Source organism: Monopterus albus, unplaced genomic scaffold (assembly GCF_001952655.1).
Source record: "Monopterus albus unplaced genomic scaffold, M_albus_1.0 scaffold124.1, whole genome shotgun sequence".
NCBI classification, from domain to species: Eukaryota; Metazoa; Chordata; class Actinopteri; order Synbranchiformes; family Synbranchidae; genus Monopterus; species Monopterus albus.
In genome coordinates this window covers 1,545,483-1,550,570 of record NW_018128004.1, presented here as the reverse complement: position 1 = coordinate 1,550,570, position 5,088 = coordinate 1,545,483, and positions in this window count along the sequence as shown.

The window sequence follows — 5,088 nt, the reverse complement described above, 5'->3', positions numbered from 1 at the left end:
CTGAGACAGTGCTTGGATATCCTCCCTGACCTCATCGTCCCTCCACAGCTCATCTCCTGCTCTGTGAAACACTAGAACATGAGACCAGCTGAACTAAAGAAGACTGTGTGTGTGTGTCCACGTGAACGTGTGTGTTTGGTGAAAGGAGCAATTTCATCTGTGAATTCCCTGCTTTTCCCTGGTGGCGTCCCTATAGAGGAAAGTGAGCTGGTGGTTTGTGACCTACATGTGGAGCTGGTTGCAGGCCAGAGTCTAGGGCCATGATTGGGCTGCAGGGGGTCTGTCTATTGACAGGAACGGGAGTCCTCTTCCACTTTGAAGCCCCATATATTTAAATATTTCATGACCCTCTCATCTCCAGCCCCTTCAACCGGGTTAGCGCTGTGGCTCGTTGCTGCCTTTCATTAATAGCACAGTGATAAGAGTTAAGAGTCGATCTAATGTCCCCATCAGCAAGGCAGATCTGATGGAGCATCTCCCATATCGGGTCTTTTTGGCACTGAGCATATCTTGAAGGCGATCTCGTTAAATGCTAGTCACAATTACGCCAATTACAGATAAGCCTAAGTATGTCAAAGCCACAACATGATGTTTACAAAGATTAGCATGCAGCGTTATCAGCAGGGATGGTAATCAACGCTAGTGCCTGGCACTGCACAAGATCATAGGGCTCTTTATCTGTCACTATCGATAAGAAGCCAGCGGCTGGTGGTTCGGGGCAGGGGCATGAGCAGTGCGCTTCTGTTCCTTTATTGATTTACTCCCCCCCCGCCTGCCCGCTTTTTTTTTTACATTTTTAATTTGGTTTAATTTTATATTTCTTTAATGTGTACTGAATATCGGTTGGATACACACACACACACACACACACACACACACACACACACACATTAATTTAATAATCCATTTGTCTCTTTTGTTAATGTTGGTTGTCTCATCTTCTGTTATGTCCTTTGTCCTGTAAATGTGTTATTTCACGTTTCAATAAAAATAAATAAATAAAGTAAATGTAAAAAAAAAAAAAAACTATGCTCAGGTCTGTCTTCAGCCCCGAGCATCGCTGAGCATGTTTGGCACTAGCTCCTGTTGCTGGTACCTGCTGCTTCATTTAAAGCAAACACAGTTTGACAGTAGACTTTGCAAGCTGTCACATGAAGAGCAAAATAATATTATATGAAAGAACATCACAACTCACCACACCCTTATTCTGTTCATTATTGTCAAAGGTGTCACAAAAACACTTTTTAGGATCTCACTAATAATGACTGTGCTGTTGTAGTAAACAATCTGGCTATCAAATTGCCAAATATGAACAATGTATTTACAGCAGTGAAGTGGAACACAGCGTGGGCCAGGAGATTTCCACAAGGGTGCGTGCTGTCATGGCACAGGGCTCCAGTCAGGAAAAGTTTCTCTGAGGCTGGTGACCATAACATAAGGTCCTGCTTGTCTGATTGTAATAGAGATGTCTTTGAGAGCAGCCAGCGTGTGCCCGCGGGAAACATTCCACGCTTTCCTCCACAAACTCTGCACTGCCGACAGGCCTTGGGTCCTAAATGTGCACATTGTGAGGCAACACATTCACCGTGAAGTTATTAAAGTTGACCCAGCCTCCCAGCGACACACAGGGTGTGTTGTCTCTCTGAGAGTGTGTGCAATACTTTGTAAATGAATGTGTAGTTTGTATTTATATAATGGTGTTAAACCTTGAAAGTTTGTTTTTGCCATTAATGTGATACTAAGAGAGATAAACTAAGTGTCTGTGTTTGTGACAAAAGAGTGACGTTGACTTAGATCTGCAGGTTTCTCTCAGCACATATGTGTGTTTGGAGCTCGGTGTCGGTGGGGGCCACAGGGGACCATTAGTGCTAAGGGCCACCCAAGTAACAGGCAGGGCTAAGCCCCATCATCTGTGCCTGTTTCAACTAGGCTTACCATGTACCGTGTTTACCATCACCGAGTTTCTACAAGATGATCCGGGGCAGGTTGCTGTCTGTCTCGCTTTCTCTCACTGACACATACACACAAACACACACACAGCCTATAAGAGGATTTGCACTCGCAACAGGGACAGGCTGTGTCACTTATCCACAGAGGAAACTGCAGCACCACACACAGCTTGACCCCACCTCACACGCCTGGGTGTACAGGTAAACACACACACCACAACTCCATGAAGGACATTGTGGTTTGGGTCAGGTTTGCTGGGTCCACTGACACAGGGGTAAACAATTGTTGTAAAAATAAATCTTTGAATTCAGTTTGATGAAAGGTTAGGAAACAATCCCCTGGTCCACAACAATCACACAGTTTTAGCCAAACTGAGCCAAAGACTGTGATAATGGATTTAACACCGAACTCTGAACTGAACAGTGAAACAAGGAGCTTTAGCCCGCTGTAATTAAACTATTCAGTTTGCATATGAAATAAGGCAGCATGTTATTCAGTGGTGGGAAGTAACTAAGCACATTTACTCAAGTACTTTAGTTAAATACAATTTTGAGGTATCTGTACTTTACTTGGGCATTTTAATATTCTGCTACTTCATACTCTGCCTTCACTACATTTCACAGGCAAATATTGTATTTCTGACTACACTATGTTCATTTGATACCTTTAATTACTGGTTAATTTTCAGAGTTTATTAACAAAAGGAAGTGCAATAGAGACAAACAGTGGCTCCAACCGATCTTCTACAAAACAAACCAATTCACAGGGATAACCAAACAGAGAAAGTCCGAGGAGCATGTAAACCAAGAACAAGAAACAACCTGTCAGGCTGGAAGCAGATTAGGCCAGGTCCAGGGCTCAGGCGAGTGAAAATGACGGGTAGTGAACAGGAGAACCGGAGACAGGAATAAACAGGACACAGATGACAAGCGTAGCTGCTGGGACAAACAGACAACGTACAACGTACAGCATATCATGTACAGTGAAGCAGCAAGTAACAGAGGACAAAGGAGCAGAGAACCAGCTGATAGGTAGGAATGATAAACAGTGATTAGAGCTGAGGTAAAGCTGGGACAGGTGAGGTGGCACAGACTGGCATTCCAAGCCAAAGTAAAAGCACAGAACAGGAGGTGTGATTCAAAGCCATAAACGGCTATTTTTACACTGTTGTTTTGCTACTTTTACATAAGAAAAGGAATCTGAGTACTTCCTCCACCACTCATGTTGTTTATGTATGTACACATCCTTACCATTTTTACCATTGACAGACTTTATTACACCATATCAAGCTACTAACTCATTGGTCTGACCCTCTATAGTCATCTGCCTGAATGGCATGTGAAGCCAAGATTTGAAATCTGCTTTTTATGACATTTTTTACAAGGTGTTTTTATTGTATCTTCATTTTAAAGCCCATTTGCAAGCTGAGACAATAAGGCTTTGAATGAAAATGTTAGTAGAATGGGCAGCGGCTGTGTTTTCCTCTGCTGTCTACTGATTAGTCTGCTCTGACGGCCACATTGTTATGTGAAAAGAGGGCAGCTGGTTGGCTGGCCCTAAGGAAGTCATTCAGAGTGAGTTCACTGCTTCTCTGACCAGGGATATTTGAGGAGTGTGTTTTAGTTATACTCAGTGGAGTTCAGGCACTGACACTGCTAAAGCCTCTGGTGTGCAGGGGGAATCTAACAAGGCCATGGAGCTCTGCAAACGCCTGTCACCCACTAATGCTCCAGGCACAATAACACCTGACATTGTTTGTGAATTCACACTTTAAGGGACACACATTCAGTACTTATGACATACCGACCTGTATGTTTTCCTATATAGAGCCATACAATATTGATCTGCAATATGTAGCACTAAAAATAAGCACAACATACATGTGTGAAAAGTGACACGCAATTAATCACCCTGCACACAAACATACACATCGGCAGTGCCTGCAGGAGGAGTCCTCCTGAGACCCCTGAGGTGACAAAAGTGTCAAAACAACATATTAGTTTCGCTCTTCCTTTGGGTGGTGTTGCTTTGTTCCTGTACTCTAAAAAAAGGATCTGATTTGCTCTGCATATTGCTAATGCATTTTTCAAGAGTTACTTGAAAAACACCATGTTGCTCAACATTAAAAAGCAATTTAGCACTCCAAGGATTTAAAGCCCATGTTAAATTAAAGGCTACACTTAGCATGGCTATAAAAATTGAGTGGCTCCAGGTTGAACGCTGCACACAGGATTTAAATTGTCAAAATGGAATCTTTTAGCATTACTAATTCATTCAGAGGAAAGCTGTGGCTGAAACACTGTGCATGGCTCCACTGTTGCAGCTGAAGATATGTTATGTCTTGTGAACACTGTGAATCCCAGGTAAATGTCTGTCAGCAAGGGACTGTTACAGTAAATGTAACCTACTTTTGTCAGTACTCTTTTATTTCAGTTAAACTCTGCTTTTTCTTGTGTTCCCTTAGACAGGCTGTGAAAGGTCCTTCAGCCCTCATTCTACAAATTCACCTGCTGGCCTTACTTCTGTGCTTAGCTGACAGAAGAAGAAGACCACTCACATTCTAATATGAACATCAGTGATCTCTTTCCAAACTGATCTGAACCACAGCAGTGTGAAACCTGGTTAAAACCGAATGAGGGAGCTGCTGTGGGAAAAAGCAGACTAAACACCCCTGTTTCATTTGGCCCTGACTCCAAAATGTCCACTCATGTGTCATCTTACTACACTGAGACAGCAGAAAGCAGATAAAAAGAGCAGGATGAACACTCATCTAGTGGACCATGGCCCCACTTAAACATCATGATAGATGCTAATGATACTCATAATTAGTGCTTCTAAAATGGTGATAATTACACTTCTTTTATAGCTCCTTATCCGCAGCTGATTTTGATAATGATTGTTGCAGTGATAAACAGTGATTGTCAGTGTTTGACCTTTGAAAGCACCAACATAACAAATAAAGCACTCCAGGATGAGACAAGCATCTTACTTTAGATTAATTGTAACCATTATTCTAAATGGGAAGAGAAGTTATTTATTGATGTTTCTCCATAACCTCATTATAAAAAACTATAGAAATTACACAACATGTACTTCAGACATACTTACACCCGCATTAATTTGTTTTAGGCCACTTGG